The following is a 16546-nucleotide window of genomic DNA, read 5'->3' on the forward strand; positions in this document are numbered from 1 at the left end:
CCTCAATGAAGCTTTCGATTCAAAAACGGTTTTCACCATTAAACTCCTGATATTTTTGTGCATGATTCAAGATCCATTGTGAATATTTTTTTGTAAAAATTTAAAATTCATAAATTTTAAATTTGAATCATAGCACGTGATGGCCGATTGGATGCGTAGAATCAAGTATCAAGATGCGTAAAAACATTTTTACGTCGATGTTGCATAGAAATTAGTTGTTGGGTGAATAAAAATTAAATTTGTTATCGCATAAAAACTTCTCTATGAGATAGATATTCCACGAAACAACTGTAATTGCCTCCACCAATATCATGCTCCTCACTATAGGGTGTATAACTAACGTAGGAACAATTCATAAAACATAGAGACTGGACGTGTAAAATACGGAGATGATCTCGTCTTCCTCTAAACTTTTACTTTTGAATCATGGTATGTGATGGCCGATTGGATGCATAAAATCAATGGCCAAGATGCACAGAAAGTTTTTGGTGCTGACGTTACATATAAGTTAGTGGTTGGATGAATAAAAATTAATTTTGTTACCATCTAAAGCCGCGAGATGGACATTTCATCTAACACAACCGTGATTTGAATCATGGCACGTGATGACGATTAGATGCATAGAATCAAATAGTCAAAATACGTAGAAAAGTTTTTAGCGCCAACGTTGCATAGAAATTAGTGGTTTGGTGAATAAGAATATTTTCATTGTCGCGTAAAAACCCTCCCTTCTGCATATTATTGATTTAAAAAATCGTGACCGCGTCCAACCACACCTTGCTTTCTAGAGAGGAGGCATAAATAATATAGGAAACAATGTATAGAAACACATAGACCATGAGAACCACACACGTAAAATATAAAGACGATCTCGTCTTCTCAAAAATTTAAAATTTTGAAAAAATAGCGCGTGATAGACGACCGGATTCATAAATTCAGTGATCAAGATACACTTAAATATTTTTCGTGCCGGCATTACATAGAATTTAGTAATTTGATGAATAAAAAGTGAATTTATTGTCGCATAAAAACAACATAGACCTGCTCCAACAATGTATAGAAACTTATGCTCACAAGCATTAAGAATACAAAAATACATAGAAGTGCTCCATTGTGTGTATAGAAACTTATGCACACAAACATAAGAACACTAAATTCAACAAACAAAATGCAAAAATCCTTGGCCGCGTCGTGCTGCTCCTTTGCTATCTTCCATCGAACTGACCACCACCACTGATTCGCACTAGCGCCGCCGCCGTGAACTACACGCCACCACCCGCCACTGCTGCTTCATACTAGCACCGCGGCCGTGGACTGCATCAGGCAGTGGACTTGCCACCAGAATGGTTCTGAATGTGTAAAATCTTAACATTAAGCATATAACCCACGAAGCATAAAGATTCAAAAGTCAATTGCACAAAAACCTATTCATTGCACATAATATCAAGGAAAATGCATAAAAATCAAAATCAAAGAATAGAAATCCTGCTTACTTGCGTTTATAGCTTTTCATTTCATGCAAACCACCTATTCATCCAAGGCTGCAACCAAAAAATCAGATAAAACCCATACAACTAAGCATAAAAGAATTGTGCGCAGATAATTATTCTAACAGTGCATCTAAACCAAAAATATCATTAGGGGTGTATAATTAACATGGGAACAATATATACATAGAACATGGAGATCACACACGTAAAAGATGCAGATGATCTCATTTTCTCCAAAATTTAAAAAATAGCATGCAATGGGCGATCAGATTCATAGAATTAGTAGTCAAGTTGCGCAGAAATATTTTTGGCACCGATAATGTATAGAAATATTCCAACAGTGTATACCAAGTATCAGCTAGAAATGTATCCAAAATTCAAAAATGCATGAAAATGAATTGCATAAAATCACTGGTTGCCTGCATATAGAAAGCACAATGGACGAAATCACTGCATGAAAAGCATGGTGGAATAAATGAGTTAGCATCAGATCTGCTTCTCGATTCAACACCGGATTTGGAAGGGAGGTGGAGGAAATCACAGGTCGCCTCCCTATTTGGATCAAAGTAAGTAGACACCAGGTAAATCAAAGACAATTGAATATGTAATACTAATTTTGATATGTATAGAAATTCACTAATGTTAGAATAGAAACTCACTAATGCTGCCCTGATCCCACATGTTGCCTATTCAATCCATACTTGCATGAGGAGGAAGCAGGTGGTCAATGGAGGCACCGGCGGCCATGGCTCTGGATCTTGGCGGAAGATGAATGAAAGAGCATAAATATTAAAATATGTTGCTAGAGACGAAACCACACATAACTTAAAACACCAAAACACACAGAACCACAGACAAATAGTGCTAATTAACAAGACAACAACGGCAAATGAATTAATTTAGAACAGATCCAGCCGGCCAAATCAAAAGGAGCTAGTAGAAATCAACTTACTAGTTAATTAATCCATGAACACGTACTGCTCATAGCGCAAGCTGCAGTCAAGAAGCACGGCCCTGGCGCCGCGTCCATATGGCTCACGATGGAGCGGAGGCAGGCCATGCAATCCGGCGTGGACAGCATTGCCCTGCACGCGGCGTGTCCGTACACGAAGGGCGCCGCCATCGTTGGAACGGAAGGGCCCCAGCAAACGTGCTGATGGTGCATCGTGCCGCCGTAGCCTTCCCCGAGTGGGCCTAGCCGTGCGGCCACCAGGAGCGTCGCGGTTGCCGGTCGGGGAGTAGCAGTCGTGGATGCTTGAGGGGGCGAAGGAGGTGCCGCCGCTGTTGGGGATGAGGAGGCCGCGGTGGCAGGGATCGCCGCCGACTGAAGCCCTCCGCCTCGATGAGCAGCCAATCTGGATCTGAGAGAATGAGAGAAAGGAGGAGATGCCACCGGATCAACAGAGAAAGGAGAGGTTCAGGAGAGGAGATTTTGAAATGGTATGGAGATAAGGCTGACGTGAGTGGGTGGAAACATCCCACCTGGTTGGTTGGGACCGATCGGTGCATGCAGTCGAACCAGGTACGTGCAGTTTTGGCTAGGGCTTTCACTAGTTATAGAAAGCCCTAAGCTCTTAATAGTATACTTTTATATATATATATATATATAGGGAGAGTATACTCTGTAGCTAGCTACAAAATATGTTATTCTGTAGCCACCTCCATTTACGATAATTTTATATACTAATTTACGATAATATATATACATATTTACGATAGTTGGGTCACTATAACACATGGGGATATTTACCGTAATGTTATAGTAAACCACTTAGTAAGGAGTTACTATAATCTTGTAAATTAACAAAATAAGTTATTTTAATGTTATAGTAAACCACTTAGTAAGGAGTTACTATAATCTTGTAAATTAACAAAATAAGTTATTTTATAGCCAGCTACAGAGTAATAGTTCTATATATATATATATATATATATATATATATATATATATATATATATATATGCCCCCGATTGATGCTACGCAAAAGAAAAGAGACTGCACGTGAATGATAAATATGTAAGCAGTTTAAAGAAAAGTTGAAAATTCGACAGACGTCGGCACGAAGGCCGACGACCATATTTCTGGCGCGAAGGCCGACACATCAATAAATCCGAAATAAAGGCCCACACATTAACAAATCCGACACAAAGGCCATCACTAGGTTTGACACTAAGAATGAGCTACTCATACTTACCGAAGTAGAATCTGAATGATGTGGTGGTGGTGGTGGTGCAAGCAGGTGTTGTGGGATCTCCCAACCTTGTTGCTGCCCAATTTGTTCCACGAACTTGAGCAAACAATCTTGCTATGTTTCGAAAGCTTGTATCCTTTGACGCTTGGCCTCTACCCGAAGTTGCTACAGCTCGGCCCGCAACATTTGTCCCCCAACATTTCAATAATGTAGAGCTATGGGAGTTCATAGATACGGCCTCAAAATACACTCTCCAACATGAATATTATTTCTTTGAATGGCTACATTTCATTATTTTATGCACCTACAGTTCAAATTTACTTTTTCGAGAAAAATGCAAGTAAACAAAATAAATTCAAGAAATATAGCAAAATGTTATAAAAAAAGTTATAAATTCAAACATGTGCTTGTATACAATATATAAGGACTACATAAAAAATTTGAAATCAAAATAAAAAAATCTTTGCCGAGTGCCAAGTCCCAGCACTCGACAAAGCTTGACGGCATGGGTGGCCTCACCCGTCACCTGACGTTATTTTTGCCGAGGGCCAACTTTGCCGAGTGTTACACTCGGCAAAGAAGGTCTTTGCCAAGTGTCACTCTTTGCCAATTGACAGGTACTCGGTGGCACTCAGCAAAGGCCTATTTTGCTGAGTGTCGGTCTTTGCCAAGTGCAACACTTTTGCCGAGTGCGGCAAAGCCTCCTGCACTTGGCAAAATAGGCATCTCCCGTGGTGTGTGTACATACATATTCACACATCGCAGAAACCAGCACAATTTGAGATTTGGATAAAATATCATCAGATAATTTATAATATGTTTATCTTGCACTTAATTTCTCCCATTTGATCCACTTATGGCAATGTACGATAGGTGCTGAGATAGGCCTGATCATGGAGGAGCGAGCAACACCCTAGCTACCGAAGTACCGATGCATCCATGGTTCAGATCGCAATTAAGTACTCGGTTATGTGTTATTTCAAGTTTTGGCTTGCACTCAGAACACTCAGGCTATGTTTGGATGTTGTCGGATTCACCTCAATCTACATATGTTGAAGTGGATTGGGGTGAAATTTAGTTCAAGATCCACTCCAATCCATCCCAACACATGTGGATTGATGTGAATCCGACTACATCCAAACAATGCCTCAGTGGTGATTAAAATGGTGTGAAATGCTTTGGGTTTTCATATGCTGAAAAGACCAGCCTTTTGATGCATTACTCATCGCAGCCTGTCAAACCCAGGAAAGCAGGAGACATGAAGTTTTAGCCCGGTTTATGGATGGAGGTTGCTTGGTTATATGGTTTACAAAAGGACGCATTTATATATGGCTGTGTCACGTAGAGAAGGTGCATATGGTCTGATCAAAAGCGCACCACCCTCCAATTAACAGGCACTCGAATATGCACGAATCTTAAAGCAACTGCAATGTTAATTGTCCATTTAATTACTTTTCATTTAGCCCGTTTCGCGCTGGACCTATCGACACCAAATCCGTACCTAGCCCAAGTGCCCAATAGTCTTTGGTCTCATCCTTCTAAATCCTAATCCCCTTGGTTCATCGATCTGGTTTTTCTTTCTTTTTTTTTTTTTGCTTGCATTTTGCTGTCTCGTGTGAAGGAGAGCGGCTGACTACGGCGGCGGCATCGAGTGCGAGCGGGGATGATGGTGGCAAGCCCGCCCAGCGATTTGCTTCCATCGGTGCCATCCCATCCCATTTTCGTGAGCCGAGGTCGAACTGAAGAAAGCGGCGGATGAACAAGAGATCCGAAATTCCAGAAAGTTCCACTGGACATATATTGGGTATGACATGGGCATGGGCATGGGAATGGGCTGGGCTAGGTCCATACAAGACCAAGAGGAAATTAATTAAGCAAGTTAATTAATTATTTGTTTGCTTCAAAATTCGTGCAAATTTCTGAAAATTGGTGCACCGGAGCAGTTCCTATTTGTTATTGGGGTGAAATTTCGGTTCTCTCCTCATTGCAAAAACAGTCCATTGATTTAAGACGATAGAATCATACAATATAATTATAAAACCATGTATCTTCAACTATGCCTGCAGCACCACCTGTATCCACCGGAGTACCTGGCCAGCCAAGCGTCACCAGCTACTCCAGATTTAGAAATTGGTCGGATGAAACCAAACATCACTTCTAGAAATGTCAGTTCTCCACCCGGTAGAGGACAATCCACAATGATAGAGCTCACCTATCATTGTCAGTTCTCCACCCGGTATTGATAATGTAATAACATATTCACTATGTGAAAAAGCATTGAATTCACACCCCTTATACAGACCCCACCACATACACGTGTCTGCAGTAGTACTACTACATATGCGTTGTACTGACCGACGGGGTCGTCGGCTCGACGAGATCAACACACATCTGTAATATTCTTTTATTATAGTTGCTTGTGTTGTTACGGGATGGCGGGGTCAAAATCTATGGACGCGTCTACGGGATACGCATTGGTAGTAACATCAGTTATTGCAAACGTATGTTGACACAACTCGTCTAGGATATAGCTTGAGACGTGCGTTCGTGAGTTTCTCCTCTTTTTCATCGGGTAAGTCTTGTTGAGTACTTTTGTACTCAGGGTTTGTTAATCCCCGTTGCAGGTGCTGACTTATGCTGGTAATGGAGGTCATGTCGGTGGGCACAACATGATTTGTCCATCTCTTCTATCTCAGATGCTTCATCTAAGTTGTTTCCGCTACTCTACACACCTGTTGGAACTTAGTTAAGTTATACTCCATCATATATTGTGATCCAAGTTATAAATCTTCCGCACTCCGAGGTAAGTTATCTTTTGTAACAAATGTTGTAATGTTGTGGTAACTCCATGTTCATCCTGTATGAGTTGTAAAATGTAGATGATTCGGGGTTCTCTGAGGACACCCGACAAACTATCCGAGTTACATGACTCTCATGTACAGTAGTCAGATGTCTTAAAGACAATATGTGGGTCATATAATTAGGGTGGTTCTGCCATAGCTTCTGCTTTTCCAATCCTTGGGTGGTTGCAAGATAGAACAACATAATAGTTTTACTAATCATATGTTCGTTGATCAACTTTTCATCCGGAGGTTTTATAAATTTTGAAAATAATCAATAAGTTCCTCAAATGATTCACTGAATCGCTCAATGTGTATGACCCTTACCATAGGCCTTTCATAGTGCCTTTGTTTTTCATCCAACTTCTAGGAAGGTTTATATGTCGAGTTTTTTGGGTAAGTATGAATAATGTGCCTACTTGCATCACATAATATTGCTAAGTCAAAAATAAATTGGATCCAAAGAGATGCAAGGCATACACTTTGATCAAGATGTGCAAGTGTGTGGAATATTTTCTAATCCTATTTTCTTTTTGAACTCCTTTGTCATGAATCTCATTCTTTTCTAGAAAATATGTAGAAGATGGGCTATGCTTTTTCTCTCTTTTTTCGGCGGGCATCTTTGTACCCCCTTTTTCTCTCATGCCCTTTGGCATGGATATTATATATCTTTTTCTTTTTATTTTTTTACATAGCCCAAATTCCTTTTGGAAATTTTAAAAGACATCAGAGCACATGAATGGAGTATTTATTATTTTTGGTGGATTCATGACATGTTTTTGCATAACTCTCAGTGTGAGAGTTAGCATTTTTATTTCTGGGTGTAGGTAAATCTTGATCATGGGTGCATGACAAGTATCTCGACAAGGGTCACATCAATTTGACAAAGGTCAATGTAAATACAAGCAACATATAACTAAGGTTTGAATTTAAATATTATCATATGGTTGTGGTAGGAATTTTATAACCATTGAAGAAAATATCATTTTTAAATTTTTTAAAAGAAAAACTCTAGGTGTCATGTTTTTCTTAGAACTAAGTCATAGCATAATCCAATTAGCATATCATAACTCGCAACAACTTAGAAAAGCGTCATGCTTTTGCAACCCACAAGTTTCTCAAGTCTTAGATTAAGACATTTTTAGCCAACAAACTTAAATATTGGGGAATACTAAGTTACAAACTAGGCACATGATGAATTATAAACAGAGCAATCATTTCAATATAAGGAGAACTTAAGCATTTCCTAGTCACATATCAGAGTGGAATTAATATTTTTGTTATTTTTATGATATTTGTTTTTTGTTTTTTTAAATGCTAGATGCTAAGAATTATAATGATGCATATTTTTTGAATAAAAATAAAAAATAAAAACTGGAAAGAAACAGAGGGGAGAGGGTACTTACCTTGGCGGGGGTCCTCCCCCAAGCTTGTTCTTCGCTCATGGCTCGGGGGGATAGTACCCCTGGTGCCTCCAATAGGAGGTTTGACATCTTGTTCTTCCTTCATGCGTTCATTTATCTCCACCAATTGTTGTTGTTGTTGGAGCCGCCAATGCATGTCTTCTTGATGCCATTCCGTTGTTACTGGCATGGGGAGTTTAATGTAGTTTGTATCTCACTGGTGTGGATGTTTATCCCTTGCACTTGGTTCGTGAGGTCCTCTAGGCCGGCTGTTGAGCATCGAGGGTGCATGGATGGAGGTAGTCCTTCGAAGTCGAAGGAGACCGCTCTCGTGCTACTCTGGCAAGTGCCCACCTAGATCCCGTAGCCTCGTGATCGTGTGGGGCTAGTGTTCCTCCATATGTGGTGCATGGGCCATAGAACATCTTGGGGTGAAGCATTGGTGGTTGTTTTGAGCTGCTCCCTTCACCCCTTGTCTTGCTCCTTGTCATCCTGCCAGACACAAATCGCCTTGCGACTTTCTCTTGTTGGTCAAGAGTGAAGGTGAGTGATCGGGAATTATACAAATGAAGTTCCGGGTTAGGTAACCAGATTTTGTTTGCATACCCTGAAAGAAATGGACAATCTCTTTTGCTTCATTATGTTTTAAATGGTGCCCTTGCAACAAGCAATGTAAATCAATAATAAGGCGAGGAGTAGCAAGATAAGGTATGTTTTGATCTTCCAACGCCCCGACACCATTTGCTATTCGAGTGACAAGAGATGTGCAAGAAATAGAGGTGGAAAAACTTGTGATTAAACCTAGCAAATCAACCATTTTTATAATCGGGGCAACTTTTATTTTTTTGATCATGGCATAAAGAAGTTTCATTTCAATTATGTAAATAGCTCGGTTATCAAACCTAGGGAACAAAGTTATGGATATCCAACAATGCATAAATCTCAAAGTAGGGTGGTGAATGTCTACGTTTCTATGTGTGAGTTTGTCGGTGATATGTTGTCCCGAGATATCTTCCCAAAATTTCTAGTGATTAAAACCTCTTAGCACATAATCTAAGTTGGTAGAACATCGTTTATGAAAGCCTATGTGCTTGGCAAGTTCTTTCCAAGTGCAAGTGTATTCTGTTCCAAACTTTTGTGGTCAATCAATATCATCCCACCCAACAAAGGTGATCCCATCATTTAATCTTTGTGTCGTGCATAAAAATTGTATGGTCAATCAATATCATCCCACCTGACAACTTTCCAATTTGTGAAGAATTCTTATCAATACCTATCGTGGTGAGAATGTCAGGATCGTACATTAGTGTAAGCTCAAACTCGAGGTCCTCGATGCATAGGTAGGCTTGCATTTCTCAATCATTCCTCAAGTCGAGGAAGGCGGCATCCACTTGTTCGATGTCGTGCGGTGCAAGTTTCTCGGCGTGTTCATCTTCTTGCTCCTCGACATATTCTTCTTTTGCGTATTCATTCATCGGGCTCTCTTGAGCATGCTAGTGATCTCCTTTCTGAACCTGCTCATGGTGGAAACAACAAAACACAAGACAAAAACTCGAGCTTGGGTCAGGGGTTAGCTCAAGAACACTAGAACTAGCTTGAGCTTAAGCACTTGGAGAGTTTTCTTGCACTAAAACTTGAGGAGTGAGAGGGGTGAAGAGCTCCAGCCAGCCACCTCTATATTTATAAGCATGAAACACGATGGGAGTGTGGGGGCAACGACCATTTCAAGCTTCCGACCATTGGGGTGTCGGTTCAGACCCCCAACGGTCTTTTTTAATTTTGATTTTTCTTCTCCGTTTTATTATATTCTTAATTTTTAAAAAAATTTCAGAAATCATATTTGACAATAATATATTATTCTAATACAGAACATAAATTTTTTGTGATTTTTCAAAACTTTTATTTTGGATGGAAAAATGCAATAATTCAAAAAATGTGTAATTGGAGTTAAATTTATTTTATAAAGGAGTTATATAAATCTATAATTATTTATTTATTTGTCTTTGCAAATATATATATTTTGACATACCATTTTACCTTTGGAGAAGGGTTCGACGTTTTTAGTCCGCCGGACAAGACTCTTCCTCGTTCATTGGGTTGCAGCTGCACTAGGGTTATTGCCGGATGGTTCTGACTCATTGACAAGTATTGCAGTGGAAATTTTAGCTAGTTGAGTTTCTATCATTTTATTCAATTGATTTTGTACAGAGGAATTCAAATTTTTTTAATTTAGAATTTATACTTTCAATATTTTTATCATGATAGGCAAGTTTTTTGGTGAGATTTTTCATTAATTTTTGCTTGCCCTAGCAATAACTCTTTCAATGAAGGTTGATTCAAAGTATAATTAGAATTAGAATTGTAGTTCAAATTACCTTGGTAGTGTGGACATTGTTGGTCGTTCCACCCATTATTACCTGGTTGGCGAAACCCGTTGTTGATGAACGCTACGTTTTCTCAGGTTTTAAGGCAGTCATCCCTTTTTTGTGATTTTCTTTCCTCCCTCCAGCTTTGATTCATCACCATTTTATTGATCAGAGCTATGGCTCCATTAATAGTGAGAGAGAGAAAGGCCCCTCCAGTAGCAGTGTCAATGTGCCCCCTAGACATTAGGGTTAATCCATCATAAAAATTCTAGAGCATTAACTAGTTTTTGGTGCCGTGATGTGGGCATGCTTGGATGTAGTCTTAAAGTCGTTCCCATGCCTTAGGAATTGATTCCATGGCACTCTGCTGGAAGTTTGAAATTCTTCCCCTTAGGGCATTGGTTTTGCCCATGGGGAAGAACCTGGCGAGGAACGTTGCAGTGCATTTGTTCCACATGTTGACACCTTCACATGGTAGAACCATTGTTTCGCTTTCCCCGCAAGGGAAAAGGGAAACAAGCTGAGCCTTATGCTTGTAGGTGTGACATCCTTAATGACGATGGTGTCATAGAGCTCGAGGAAGTGTTGGAGATGTGCGATCACGTCCTCACTTGGCAAACCATGGAACTGGTTTTCCTACACTATCGTGATGAGGCTAGTGCGGAGCTCAAAGTTTTTGGCCCCAGTGTTGACAATGGACTAGGTGGGCACGTTGGCCATGTTGGGAATAGAGTACTGAGTGACTTGGCCATAGCGGTAGTAGCGGATTGGTGCTCCATGATGATTGATTTTTATAAAATTTTATATATGTATTTATATTCCTTTTTTTGAAAGAACGTAGACAACTAGGTTTAGAGACTAGATATGACAATGGTTCCCCGGGAACGGCACCAAAAATGCTTGTTGGTGTCTCTTAACGCATACAGAGGAATCCACAAGTGCACGAATACACCATTGTAGCACTTCACCCGGAAGTATTTAGGGTATCATATTTTCCCAAAGGAACGGTTGAACTAGACTCTTTAATTAGTTAGCCTGGGATCACAAGGAGGATGATGGATGAGGTGATGAGGTTTTCTATGGTTAAGTATATTAAATGAAGATAACTTTGTTTTACCGCAGCTTGCTTCTGTCTCCAGAGTATGCCTGGTCTACCAAGCAATGTCGATAAAAGCTCTACCTCAAGTCAAACCAGGAGGAATGTTAAGAATGGATAGGGTTATCACCACCTTCTGCTATCCCCTTAACTCGAGAAAGAGAGGCAAACCGAAGATAACATCTAAGCTAGACACCATGTCTACATTATTCACAATTACTCTAGTGTGCATGCAAGGGTTATCCATCTTTATCAGTCGTTTATTACCCTGCATAAGATATAAAAGTAGACAAACAAGGGTAATCCTACTTGAACAGGGGTTAATGGTTATCTCGATCACATAATTAAGTATAAGTCTATCAATGTTCCTTAATTGCCTAGCTACCTTCCTCGGTGACGGCGCCAAAAATGCTTGTTGACACTTCTAACGTCATTACTAAAAATAAAGATAAACCCCACCTCTAGCAACAACGCCAAAAATGCTCGGTATTAAATTAACTTATCATTAGCAACTAGCCACACATTTATTACTAACATTCCTAAGCATGAATTAAGTTGTCATCCTCAATTATAGTACTAAGGAATAACTATAGGTTTACATGTATTCAATATGACTAGGCAGAGATAAAAGATATGAATATAAACTAAATAGGTTATGCAAGCGGACAGATAATTATACCGTTGTAGCATTTTACCTAGGGAGTTCTACCAGGTTGTCGATTTATATTTATACCACTGGGAAGGTCTATATGTAGAACTTATAACTATAACTTATACTATTGATGTGAACGGTAAACCATAACTATAATCCTACTCATAATAGGGATAAGTCACATGATAAAAGATATAAGATAAATAATGATCAATCATCATAAATAGATAAATATCAGAGCTCTTCTAGTCATAGTAATAGCTAGCCAATGGATAAACTCAGGAATAATTACTAAGGTAATTCAATAACTACATCAATGAATAACTCTAATTAGTGCAACTACATCTAGCAATCATTGTTAAGTTAATCCTACATCATGATCACATGTAAAGAAGCATCAACTAATGAGGGTATTAAGACACAAGGGTCACCTCCTTCACAACCCTGCCCATGCTAGTCCTACGTACGGAGGGTAGACTACAGAGGAACCAACGTAGCTGCCACCTGCGTGGACTACCACACGTCCCGGCATGTCAGGATACAACTCGTAGATAAACAAGATATCTAGACACCACGTCTATATATTGTCTACCATCTACCCAACGATCAATTAGGTAAACGCTATACGAGCAATTATATAAATTCAATAAGATCAAACCAACTATCCTAGACATATAATCCAAGTAGACAATGACTATTGCAATTAAGAATATATAAGAGATTAAAAACAATGTTACCTGAATCATAATATTGAATACAATAAGAGCAAAGTACTATAACAATACCGAACTCTACGCTCTAGGCAGACGCCAGGGGCTCCGGATCCTGCTGAAGAACTAGAACTCTTCTACTTCTAATTTAACTAGGCTAAAGCTATGAACTAGAGAGGATTTGATGAACTAGAGAAGGCTCTTGATGGATTGATCTCCAAATGACTTGATGCCCTAGGGAGGGAGGGTCTGCCCCTTTATTTATAGCCCGGTGGGATCGACGTGCACCGCAGGATCAAACCGACGTAACCAATGGCCGAGATACATCAGGAGAGGCGGTGGAGGAAGCTTCCAGAAGGGAAGGCAAACCCTAGCAGTAGGGGGCCGGCCGGCGCAGGGGTGGGGCCGACTGGCCCCACTTGGCAGGGTCTTGGCCCCTGGTTGCTTCCGGTGTCTTTTGGATCCTTCCCACGTCCCGTTTGTGATATTTCCGTAGCGGATAAGTTTTGTGGTAAATATGCACTTGAATCCCTCTTTTAAGCTTTTCTGGAATAATCTCTGGAAAATATAGAATATGCAAAACTCGTGGAGATTGTTAGTTAAAAGTTAAAACCCTAGACTAGTGTGTATTCATGTATCCTTTTGTGTCTAAAGTTTTAATAAAAGTTGACGTTAACCATCATCAACATCAAGCCCCTCTAGCGCCCCTACGGGTAACCGCTAATAAGCTAGAAAAGATCTTCACAATGAGCTAAAGCCAGAGCCATTATAGCCCTCATGGTTGCACTGTCATCCGGGTGATCACGTACAGACAAGATTTCATACAGTTATAAGGCATCTTTTAACATTCATAGCATAGTCATTAACCATCTTACAAGATCATAGATTAAAATCAAGCACTAGCAACAAATAGGTAACAAGGAATTCAAGATAACAATTATCTATGATTTCGCTAAGGTTGTCAAGGACACATGCATATGATATATTGTATTAAATATGTATAGGTAACAAGGATGGTCCCATGTTATACTTGCCTTAAACACTTGCACAATTCTCATATCATCAGCTTTTAGTCATCACCTTCTGATGTACTCACAAGCAGTTCTCGTCTACTCATGGCAAGCACCACACATAGACAAACATACAAGCAACAAACAGAAACATCTAAGAATAATACACCACACAACAGCAACGTACTAAAAGATAACTAGTTACTAGGGTCACGTGAGCGCAAGAAAACACTAAGAATGGAGCTATCGTTAAAAAGGATGTGATTGTCGTGACTGAGTATAAAAAGAGGCAAAAGACTACGGAGCATATTTGTTTTATTTTAGTAAAACCAGGTGATGGATATTTTAGAGAAACATCCTAGAGTGGAATTAATCAAATTAGATTAATTGCGAAGGCTGAGTTAAAACTTAGTTGTATTTAAATTATAAATAATTATATATCATTTAAGCTATTTAAGCATTTATAAAGTAGAAAGCATAAAGCAAGCGAGAGCAACTAATTGAATTACCATGTTTCGAGATTTATCTAAGCAGGTCATATTTTAAAGGACATTAATGTTGGTATTATTCATATTAATATTCTTTATTAAATCCAAGCTTATATACCTGGATCACTTTCAATTGAAGATATTAAATAAATATTAATTATATTACATCGGTGTTTAGCCTAAACAAATTAGAAATTAAATATATTTATGTTAGTAGATTATTATATTAACATTTATCTAACCATGTTTTTTTAAATTGAAAACTACTTACGTACCCATTAACCAAATTAATTTTTAATTATAAACATATAAACATGTGATAACTAAACGGAAGCACATATGTTTTGAGGTTGAACTAAGTATTTTATGAAAGATCGAAGTATAAACCTATTATACTTTTAATTAGAAACTCAATTGCATGAGCATAAATCAAATTAATATTTAAATTATAAAATTCAATGATGTGAGACATGTTAAATATTTCTTCTAACATGTAATTTACGGTCAGCACGGTGGTAACACAATAAGAATCTAGTAAAACTTAGATTAGTTTTAATTAGAAAGTTATTAAATAAATATTAATTTAATTAGTATTTAAATTTATAAATTCATAATCAAGTGATATGATAAACTTTAGAACTACTATGTAGAGTGTAACGATACGAACCTAACGCAACTAGAACCACTTGAGGTCTTATTTGGATGTAGTCGGATTCGCATCAATCCACATATATTAGGGTGGATTAGAGTAGAACTTGAACTAAATTTTACCCACGGGCTGAATCTGACGTAAAACTGTGCCGGCGGCAGGAGCTCCTGCACGAACCTGGCAGCATCCTGTTTGTGCACGCGCGATGGGCAGCGGGCGCGGGAGTTGTGGGCGTGGATGGGACCTGCCGTCGTGTCACCGGGATGATGCTGCAAGGGGTTGAGTTGGCCGGAAACAGAGGAGTGGTGCCGGCCATGGATGCTCCTTGTCGGAAAAGAAAAAAAATTAGAGAACCATAAAACCGACATGGATTCATAAAAGGAAAGGTAGGACGACGAGAAGAACCTTATGGTGGAAGCAGAAATCACCGCAGATGGAAAATATGGCCGAAAAAGCTCGCCGAACCTTCACCGGAAGTTCATCGGAGCTCTAGGTTTCAAAACTTCGCCTTTAGACTAAGACGATAGGAGTGGCGGCTCGGAAAAGCGATTGTACTTTCAGAATCAGCGCGTTAAGGGCTACACCAGCATATATATAGTGTTAGGGTTTGACGTCATGAAAAAATTAGATATTTTATTATTTTCAGAATTAATTAATTTTGAGATTAAAATAATTCTAGAAAAACCCAAAATTGTTTTTTATGTCGCGAAAAAATACTCTGAAGGCTCTAAAAATTTAGAGAAAATTCTTAGAGATATTTTAGAACATGGGGAACCCAAATAAAGTATTTAGAGTTCATGATAAGATAATTTGGAGCATCCAAAATTTAGATTATGCTCATAGAAAAGCGAGAAAGAATTCCAGAAAAAGATGAAAAAAATTCCTAGATGTTTTTATAGGTCGGCTGATGGAAAATGAGCTCAAAACAATGATTTAGAGTAGAAGAATAGGATCTGGAGCGACTTCATATGAAAATACTAAGACTGAGAAAGTAAGGATTTGATTAATGACAAGCACGCCGGGGAAAGATAAACAACTTACTAAATGCACTCTAAATTTTACCCTCTCACAATACAAAGCAAAGCAGCAAGCAAGCATCACACCACATCAACAAAAACTGATTGAGTTAATTCAGAACAATTTAAAAATTCACATTTTTCTGTAACTAAATTTGCACCAACTCAAACTAAACTTGGTAAATTTTATATAAATATTAAATATATTTATTTTGTTTAGTGTTTTTTATGCACAACCCAAAATTGAAAATTTTGGAGTGTGACAACGGGTAACCCGCACCCGACAGCATACCCGACAATTACATATAAATATCAGACATTGACATACAAAAATGAATCATTCCAAGCCTCCAGCAAGTTACAAGCTAACATTCATATAGTGACATCAAATTTTATATATATATATATATATATATATATATATATATATATATATATATATATATATATATATATATATATATATATATATATATATATATATATATATATATATATATATATATATATATATATATATATATATATATATATATATATATATATATATATATATATATATATCTCTATATATCTATATATATATATATGTATATATATATATATATATATATCTATAAATATATATATCTCT

At 38.3% G+C, this 16546-nt stretch overlaps 1 long non-coding RNA gene across 1 annotated transcript; it reads right to left on the reverse strand.

Annotated features, from left to right (window-relative positions):
• Window positions 976-2920, reverse strand: LOC110436800. Its single transcript, XR_002454656.1, has 4 exons — window positions 2443-2920; window positions 2150-2247; window positions 1494-2042; window positions 976-1349 (listed from the first exon to the last, which is right to left on the reverse strand). It is a non-coding gene; the product is annotated as an uncharacterized LOC110436800 (long non-coding RNA).

Source organism: Sorghum bicolor, chromosome 7 (genome assembly GCF_000003195.3).
Source record: "Sorghum bicolor cultivar BTx623 chromosome 7, Sorghum_bicolor_NCBIv3, whole genome shotgun sequence".
Lineage (NCBI taxonomy): Eukaryota > Viridiplantae > Streptophyta > Magnoliopsida > Poales > Poaceae > Sorghum > Sorghum bicolor.